Here is a 10275-nt window from a genome sequence, read left to right as displayed (position 1 = left end):
TTGTTGGCCTTCTGGAAAGTATGTTCATTTACTGTATATGTACTCAATACTTGGTACTGCCTCAATTCGGCGTGGCATGGAGGTGATCAGTTTGTGGCACTGCTGAGGTGGTATGGAATCCCAGGTTTCTTTGACAGTGGCCTTCAGCTCATCTGCATTTTTTGGTCTCTTGTTTATCATGTTCCTCTTGACAACACCCCATAGATTCTCTATGGGGTTCAGGTCTGGTGAGTTTGCTGGCCAGTCCAGCACACCAACACCATGGTCATTTAACCAACTTTTGGTGCTTTTGGCAGTGTGGGCAGGTGCCAAATCCTGCTGGAAAATGAAATCAGCATCTTTAAAAAGCTGGTCAGCAGAAGGAACCATGAAGTGCTCCAAAATTTCTTGATAAATGGGTGCAGTGACTTTGGTTTTCAAAAAACACAATGGACCAACACCAGCAGATGACATTGCACCCCAAATCATCACAGACTGTGGAAACTTAACACTGGACTATGAACTTCTCCACCCTTCCTCCAGACTCTAGGACCTTGGTATCCAAATGAAATACAAAACTTGCTCTCATCTGAAAAGAGGACTTTGGACCACTGGGCAACAGTCCAGTTCTTCTTCTCCTTAGCCCAGGTAAGACGCCTCTGACGTTGTCTGTGGTTCAGGAGAGGACAACTGTAGCCAAATTCCTTGACATGTCTGTGTGTGGTGGCTCTTGATGCCTTGACCCCAGCCTCAGTCCATTCCTTGTGAAGTTCACCCAAATTCTTGAATCGGTTTTGCTTGACAATCCTCATAAGGCTGCGATTCAACTCAACTTTCTGTTAACATGCTTGGATACAGCACTCTGTGAACAGCCAGCTTCTTTGGCAATGATTGTTTGTGGCTTACTCTCCTTGTGAAGGGTGTCAATGATTGTCTTCTGGACAACTGTCAGATCAGCAGTCTTCCCCATGATTGTGTAGCCTAGTGAACCAAACTGAGAGACCATTTTGAAGGCTCAGGAAACCTTTGCAGGTGTTTTGAATTGATTAGTTGATTGGCTTGTCACCATATTCTAATTTGTTGAGATAGTGAATTGGTGGGTTTTTGTTAAATGTGAGCCAAAATCATCACAATTAAAAAAACCAAAGACTTAAACTACTTCAGTCTGTGTGCATTGAATTTATTTAATACACGGGTTTCACAATTTGAGTTGAATTACTGAAATAAATGAACTTTTCCACGACATTCTAATTTATTGAGATGCACCTGTATGCCGCCACAAATAGTGTAAATCTGTGGGTCTATGGTATAAATAAATTCAACTGTATAACAGTTTCACTGCAATTCATGTTATAATGTTAGAACTAAAGAACAATAAACATAATACATATTACCGTTGCACTTATCTGTAGGTAATAAATGTAGTTATTTTTAAGCTGTTGTTGACATCCTATCTAAAACGTGATTTAGCCAAAAACAACAACAACAACAACAACAACCTTACCACTTTAATATGTCTTGCAATATGCGTGCGTGCAAAGGTTCTGCGCGATCCTCTTCTTCAATATTCTCAGGGTCTGAATTGATATGGCAATATTGACAAACTTGCTGCTTTGGCAAGGGGCGGGGCAGTATTGAAACACCACCTAAGCTCTTCACCAATCACATGCACTGGGACAGCTAACCAATCACAACACATTTCGTTTTTCGGAAGTCGGGCCTTCATCAAACCCGGAACTAATTGAGCCGTTTGTGCCAGGCTGGGGAGAAATGTATTGTAATAATGTAAATTATGTGAAAAATAATGCGATTTTCGAACCACCAAGCATGAAGGCATGTTCTAGTACTCCCCCAAAACAAAATCAAGACTTTGTAAAAGAGCATAATAGGACCCCTTTAATGTAAATTTAAAAATGGGTTTTCTGCAGTTGCCTCAATCAAGACAATATACAGATCAAAGCTGGACATTGAAAATGAGCTAAGAGTGGCAGTCTCACAGCTGCATCCCCGATTTGAGAGGATCTGCAGCACAAAGCAAGACCACCCCTGTCACTGAAAAGACTGTAGGACTAGTAAGAATAAGTCTAAATCCTGCAGTTCAAAAATGTTCATTTTTGCGCAGAGGCGAGTTTGAGAAAATCTGTTGAAAACAATGAATACTGTTACATAGTTAAAAAAAAAAAATAATAATAATAATAAATAAATAAATGCTGAAGCTGTATGCTTTACTTGTAATGCTTCTACTCTAAAAGTGACTAGTTCCTTATTTAGTTTTTTTTTTTTTTTTTCATTTGTCACACACTGAATTTGTGTTAATTACCATTAATGAATTACAATGTTTCAAACAAATCCTCCTGGAGGTTCATTTTTTTTTTATTCTGCAAAAGGGGGGCCCGGCAGAAAAAGTTTGGGAACCGCTGCTTTATGTGTTCAAATCTGATTGGCTGAATGTCGACATGGTATTATAGCAATGCATTGTTTGTATCACCCCGTTTTAGATTGTTGAGTGGACTCAGCCGGGAGCAGATTTGCCTGGAGCGTTTTTTTTTATTTAATTTTTTAAGTTGGAGAGTCTGTATTTCATGCTTATTTTCTTTCGCGATTGGAGGCAGCTATGTAATTTCATCTGCAGCGAGGAGCATTTCTTCCCGCCTGTTTACTCTCGTGCTCGCTCAGAGCGCGGGTTTCTCATTCTCTCACTAGTGACAAAACCCGGAGTGGATTTATTTATTGTCGAGTGACTACACCAGTGGCGTTCCGTCCATATAAGCTGCGAATGCGCCGCATACCCAGGCCGTCTGAGAGAATGAGTTCACGGGCTAATGAATAGGCTATAAACATGATTATAAGTTGATCCCTTGTCATTTAAGATGTGACTTAAAGCTTAATGAAGTGTTGGGAATAAGTATGTAAAATGATTTATTTGAAAACAATGGTCATTTTCTGTAAATCTACGTTAATGACGGAAGCTTCCGGGTAAGCGGACTCTCCGCAGCTTTGGCGCCTCCGCTCTGTTGCTGACTCGTCAGGATTGTTCTCGGTGATTTGCTGGTATGCGCGTGATTTCATGCGCGAGGTAAGCTGTCCGAGAAGCGCTCGCCCAAGCAGAAAAATGCGCTGTTGCTGCCAGATCTCGATTGCCGAAAATTACATTGTGTTTGATGCAAAACTAACCCGACGAAATCATATGAAAAAAACAAACAAACATAATAACTATATTTTCATGCTTTCTCAAGCAAAGCAAATTTTGAAAGTCCACTAAAAACATATCTGGTCATAGACAATGTTGAAGACGTTATTGTCAACATGCCTAAGTAGTAAATAATAAAAAATAAAAAAAGTTTATAAAAATGTATATAAAATTTGAAATAATAACAAACATCAAGAAAAAATTGGAAACAATACCTTTGTTTTCCGTATACTTGTGTTGCTTACAGTTAAAGTCCTTCTGTGATTTTATTGTTGTTTGCAATGTTACTTGGCAATATGTGACCCTGGACCACAAAACCAGTCGGGTCGCTGGGGTATATTTGTAGCAATTGACAAAAATACATTGTATGGGTCAAATTATCGATTTTTCTTTTATGCCAAAAATAATTAGGATATTAAAGGGATAGTTCACCCAAAAATTAAAATTCTGTCATCATTTACTCACCCTCAAGTAGTACCTGTACGAATGTCTTTGTTCTGCTGAACACAAAGGAAGATATTCTGAAGAATGTGGGCACCTCTTCAGAGCACTTCTGGGGCACCATTGACTTCCATATTATTTTTTTCCTACTATGGAAGTCAATGGTGCCCCAAAACCAGACCCGGCGCCAGACACAAATTCACGGACGGGCATTTCATTTTTTCAGGGGGGCACAAATGAGATCAACCTCATTGCAATGCATAATATCATTGATTATGAATTAAATGGACAAAAAACAAGGAAGAATTGACGTACCACTCCACTGACGCAATACAACAGACAGAGGAGCCGTAAAGATTGGACCTAGCCTACTGAAGCAGTCTAAACACACATATATTATATTATATTATATTTAGTTTAGTTTTTTTATAAAGCTAATATAAAAACGTTTGGAGCACTTTTTGTTCGTTAAATGTAAGGTTTTTTTTAAGTAACGACCAAGCAGACAGTGAGCTGATCATAGCCTATGTTTGATCAATTTAGCCTTCTTTAAGCACCACGACTTGCCTAAAATAAAATATATATAAACAGTTCAAGCATCACAATGTTAGTTTAAATGTTTGAGCTATATAAATGTGCGCTAGGTGCATATATAATCGTTTGTGTGAAGAGTGGAAGCTGAAGCGCACTTTGCAGGACAGGGAGGCGCCAGAGCGGTCACTTGCATTTTTTCTTGATAGTGGAAACAACTTAAAATACGCCGTAATTTTTAGGTAAGAGTAATACATCATTCGGAACTGTAAAGGGTCTACTTTTATTTGTGTGCATTCACAATATCAACAAAACGTTGTGCTTTTATTAAAATAAATAGGAAAACAGAGGATGCGCTTGCCGTGTCGTCTTGAATAGAGGCGCTTCACAATGATGAACCGAAACTCAACGAATTGAGTCACAAATATAATAAATATATCTATAGAAAGCTTTAAATTACTACTTTAAAACTAAATAATTCCAATCGAAAACAAAAGCTCTTTCATTATGTAATCCGCTATCGCGTACATACGGGTGGGCCTTTCATCTGTGGCCCACCCAATGAGAAGTTTGTAATTTTCCAAATGGATGTAATTTATTAAACGCTTGTTTTCATTGTCAATTACAGGTCGTTTCTTAGTTTTCCCTCTTCCTATAGGTGCATATCATCATACGCTTGTCAAAATGATGATTCGTCAGTTTCTGTTAGTCCCACCCACAATGTTATGTTTACGACCTATGTTCACGACGTACGGATATAATAGTAAAATGAGCGTGTTTGTGAAGTTAAATTTGAAAATAGCCTAGTGAAGCAAACATAAATCAGATCAATTCTTTTAAAAAGTAAAAGTCTTAGCAATAAATCCGGACCGTCTACAAATGAAACCCGACAGACCACCTGAGGGTGCTGGATTTATCAATCGGAAACTTCTGAACCAAGCGTGTTTAAAACATCATATTAGCATAGGTACAGTTTGATCCGCTAAACAAATGTGTCCTTTGTGGAAAGAAACACATAAACATTGTGCTAGATCTGGTCGCCACAACAAACTGCATAATTTGCAGCTACGTACATTTCTGCGGTCCTCGATGTGCGTGAACTGACAGAAACATTTGATTTATGAAATCATCAGCGAAGCCTCTTTGTTTCAGACTGAGGTAATGCTTTTTAATAAACTTCCTTTAGTTAACGTTAGTTAATGCATTAACTAACATTAGCAATACATTTGTTACCGTGTTTATTCATCTTTGTTAACATTAGCTCAGGCAAATGTTAACAATGTTAACTTTTTAAATGTTAACTTTTAATTTAAATAATGTCCTATTAGTAAATTTTGAAATGAACATTAACATAACAAATTACTAATGTTAATGCATGCTTTAGAAGTACTGTGTAATGAACCTGGTGCTGTATTTTTTGTTGGCAATTTGACATGCAGTTTTCATATGCTACACACCTGGCCCACCCAGTTTTATGTAGGCCCACCCACTTAAACATTTCTGGCTACGCTAGTGGTAATCCGTAAAGATGCATTTCTCTCTAAAGGCACGTCCAATGAGGAGATGGCGAGTCATTTTTCATCACTGTCTAAAATATAAAAATAAGGAAAAGCCTAAAACAGGCCCGATTATATTTTTTCTGATTTTTATGTTGCTCTGCTCTGAATTCCTTAAGATTTAAAGGATTTTCTGGAACGCAATTTTGTCTGATGTGTGAATTATTTATTAGCCTATTTTTTAATCCATGCAACAAAACAGCTTTTAAAATTATTAATTGCATTCCAGATGATTTTAAAGAACTTTTCACTATAAATTTTTTACGGGTAGCTTGTGTTGTATCTTTTGTTCAACTCGCTGTTAACAATAATACACGCACAACAGGGTTCGCACATGGACTTCCTTTTACTCGTCACATCAACTCTTAGATATATCGGACACATGCGTAGTACACTTACGGGCGTAACCACTACACAAAATGTGGGGGTGTCCTTGGATAAACCATTCACTGCATGTACTACATCCCCCTTCTTAAGCTTTGAACAATATGTTACTCAAATCTGCCATAAAGGCAGTATGTTATAAACACTAAGAATGCGTAAATAATAATTTGCTATGAGCAAGTATGCATAACTAGTGTTCATGTTGCCTAAGTAAGAACATAATCTTTGAAACGTGCAGGTTGTCTGATGGTACGTCCAGCTCTTGCGCGTTGAGGACCTGGGACAGTACTTCCTTCCACACATTGGGGCAACTCAGCTTGAGCAGGTTTAGGAGCTGCATTGTCACACAGGTCATCATCACTGTACATGGGGAAACTGGGTTGTGTATCATGTATGACTGACCTGTCAGGTCTGAGGTGGCGCCTGTTTCTACGGTAGATTGTGCCCGATGATGTGATTACATCATATGAGCGGGGCTCATCTCTGACACTGACAACCGCAGCTGGTTTCCATGTATTTTTGATTCTCATATATACTCTCTGTCCCCTCCTGAGGGCTGGAAGCGGAGCTGCAGTTCTATCATACCAACTTTTCTGCTTCAACTGACGATGGTGCAGCGCTATCTGAATGTGCTTGGGTGTGGAAGGCTGCAGAACAGCTTTGCTTGTCGGTAGGGTGGAACGTAGGGCTCTCCCCATCAGGATCTGGGCAGGAGAGTACTTGAGACCCGTGACAGGAGTATTGCGAAGAGTCAATAAGGCTAGATGAGGGTCAGTGCCAGACTGAGCAGCTGCTTTCAGCATAGTTTTGACAGTTTTTATGGCTCGTTCAGCCATACCGTTGGACTGAGGGTAATTTGGACTGGAATGGGTGATGGTGAAACCCCAATCATGAGCGAATCGAGCCATTTCAGCACTGGCAAAGGGTACATGATCTGCAATCAGGGTCTCAGGCACACCGTGTCTTGCAAACACTGCCTTGAATTGTGCTATGAGTGAGCCTGATGTTTTGTCTGACAGCTGTAGGACTTCTGGATATTTAGAGAAATAGTCCACTATCAGAAAAAATGCTCGTCCCTGAAAGTCAAAAATGTCAGCAGCTATCTTCTGCCATGGCCCCTCTGGAACCGGATGGGAGATCAATGGCTCCTTCTGATTTTCAGGAAGACTGTGTTGACAGGGACTACAGGCCTCCACCATGCGACGTATAGCTTCAGTGAGACCTGGCCAGTAGAAGCATGATCTGGCGTGTGCCAAAGAGCGCTGTATACCCTGGTGTGCCACATGAAGTCTTTTCAGCACTTCTGATCGTAATATCTGAGGGATATCTATGCTAATTGCGTGTCTGATCGGCCAGTAAGCTTGCACGGCCAACGGGACCTTCTTCTTTCTGTCTGGCCATCCCTGGTCATGTAGCTGCCGTATCAGGCCAAGCTCGGGATCTGACTGTGTAGCTTGTTGGATGTTGTGCATGATGTTACCACAAAGCGATTCTCCATTCACTGCATAGATGATTTTCTCTTCACTCAGGTCTAAATTCTCAGTTCCGTCAGCTGGAATGTACGCTCTGGACAGCGTGTCTGTGATTAGCATTTGGTTGCCTGGAGTGAAGGCGATGTGAATGTCATACCTTTGTAACTGGAGCAGCATTCTTTGAAGACGTGCTGGTGCTGCTCCAATGGGTTTGGAGAATATCGCCTCAAGTGGTTTATGATCCGACTGGACTCTGACAGGAACGCCATAGACATACTGGTGAAATTTCCTCAAAGCAAACACTATGGCCAGCAGTTCTTTTTCTATCTGGGCATAGTAGATAAGGCTCTTGACGCATATGCTATAGGCTGTTGTTTCTGCATCAGTGTGGCGCCCAGGCTGTCTTTTGAGGCATCTGCCTGCACCTCTATGGGCTCTTTTGGATCAAAATGTCTGAGGACTGGTGCCGTTGTTATGGCAGTTTTCAGCCGTTCTAGAGCTGCCTGCTGTTCTGGATGCCATTGCCAGTCTATATCTTTCCTCAGCAACAGCCTAAGTGGTGCAGTGAGGGTAGCTTCGTTAGGTATGAATTGCGCCAGATAGCGTGTCATACCAAGCAGACGCTGAAGTGCTTTTTTGTCTGTGGGAGGGGGAAGCTGTGATATTGCTGATACCTTTGATTCATCAGGTTTCACTCCATCTGATGTAATGACGTGGCTTAGGTAAGTCACCTCGTTGACCATATATTGCAGCTTGTCTTTGTTGAACTTGACGTTGAGACTTTCTGCTCTGTTCATCACCTTTTCTAGGATGGCATCATGCTCTGCTTTGGTGGCTGCCGCTATGATCATGTCATCGGCCACCATGAAGACACCTTCTATGTCCCTGTTTAAATCTCTCGGGTCCAAGCAGACTCTGAGCGTTCCGTTTTTCTTTTCTGTGATGCACAAACTGCTCACCCATGGAGTAGGCTTTGAGACTTTGCTTATCACACCCCTGTTCTCCAGTTCTTCCAGCGTCTCACGGAGTTGGTCATGGACTGCATATGGGATCTTCCTGCACCCATGTATGACAGGAGGAACATTAGGATTGGTGTAGATATGATGCAATCCCGGAAACTGACCTAATCCTTGAAACACTGATGCATAGCGGCTGAGGAGCTCAGTTTTTGTGGTGGGAGGTGTAGGTATGAGTGTCTCTACTTTTCTAATGAGGTCCAACTGCACGCATGCCTGTCTCCCCAGCAGGACTGTATCCGATGCTGTGGTCACAAAGAACACCATGTCGGTTGTTTTGTTTCTAGCCTGCGCATGTAGTTTAACAACACCGTCTGGTTTGATGCGGGTGCCTCCATACGAAACAAACATCGTGTTTGTCTTCTGGACGTTTACAGGAATCTGAAAGCGGTCAATGATTTTCTTTGGAATGACATTCGCTTCAGCACCCGTGTCCAGCTTGAAGGTAACAATTGTGCCTGCCATACGCAGATTTGTGTGCCAGCCCGTGTCAGCACAGTTTGACTGAATCACTGTACCAATAAACAGTGTGTCTACTTCTGACAGTTCAGCGTCTATATCAAGTGCGTTCATTGTAGCTTTTGATTTGCACACAACGGCAAAATGGTTCTTTTTGCCACATTTTTTGCATACTTCATTAAAGGCAGGGCACTGTCTTGGGAGGTGAATGCACATTTACCACAATTTTTTGGATGTCCTCCATTTAACTTTGGAGTTTGTATATTCGCTGCAAATTTACTTGATCTGTATGCAGGCTGTGACCCCTTTTTTGTAAGGATGTGCACGAATTGTGCTTCTGATGATGCTGCCATTGCTGTGACTTGTGCTTTTGTGACTTCTTTAGCTCTGCATATGTCAATAGCTTTTGAAAGTGTCGAATCGGGTATGGACAGCAGACGTTCACGAATCCCAGAGTCAGTTGTGCTGAATACTATCTTGTCTCGTATCATGAGATCTTCAGTTTCCCCAAATTCACATGTGCGTGCTTTGTATCTTAACTCTGTGACAAATTTGTCTATGCCCGCTTGCTCAGAAAATGTGTGTGCCCAGAATTGATGCCGTTCAAAGACAGTGTTCTTTCGCTGGGCACAGTATTTCCGAAAAGCTGCGAGGACCTCTGACAATTTTTTACGTTGCGGATCCTCATATTCAATCACAAGCGAGTTATAAATGTCTAACGCCTCTTCTCCAATGCAATGCAGCAGCACAGCGATCTGTCTCGCTTCAGACTTTTCCACTAGCGCTGAGGCAGTAAGGTACAAATTAAATCTTTGTTCCCACTTACGCCAATTTTCCAGTAGCCCCTCACTGCAGAACAAAAGATCCAGGGGGCGGAGTTGGAGATTGGTAGGTTTAGGGGTGGAGATGGGTAGGTTTAGGGGTGGGGATGGGTGGGTTTATGGATCAGGGGGTGGAGACGGGTAGGTTTAGGTCTATGTAAGGTGGGAGGAGTTGGATCTAGATCCAACTCCACCCCCTGGATCTTGTGTTCTGCAGTGAGGACCATCTCCAATTTTCGGCCACGTTCCCCGTCAGAGATAACGGCGAAGGCGGATGAAGCGTGTCCATTTTGTCCGTCACGTTTAGCGTGCGGAGCTCGTTCCGATAATCTAACGGAGAGGCTTGTCACCGTTCACTCGCACGGCGGTGATCTTCAGTCACTCCTCGAGGAGCGCGGTGTTAGTAAATGGGTACCTCCTGTTCTG

This window comes from Onychostoma macrolepis, chromosome 24, assembly GCF_012432095.1.
Source record: "Onychostoma macrolepis isolate SWU-2019 chromosome 24, ASM1243209v1, whole genome shotgun sequence".
Taxonomy (NCBI): Eukaryota; Metazoa; Chordata; class Actinopteri; order Cypriniformes; family Cyprinidae; genus Onychostoma; species Onychostoma macrolepis.
The sequence above is the reverse complement of the archived record's forward strand: the minus strand, read 5'-3'. Positions refer to the sequence as shown.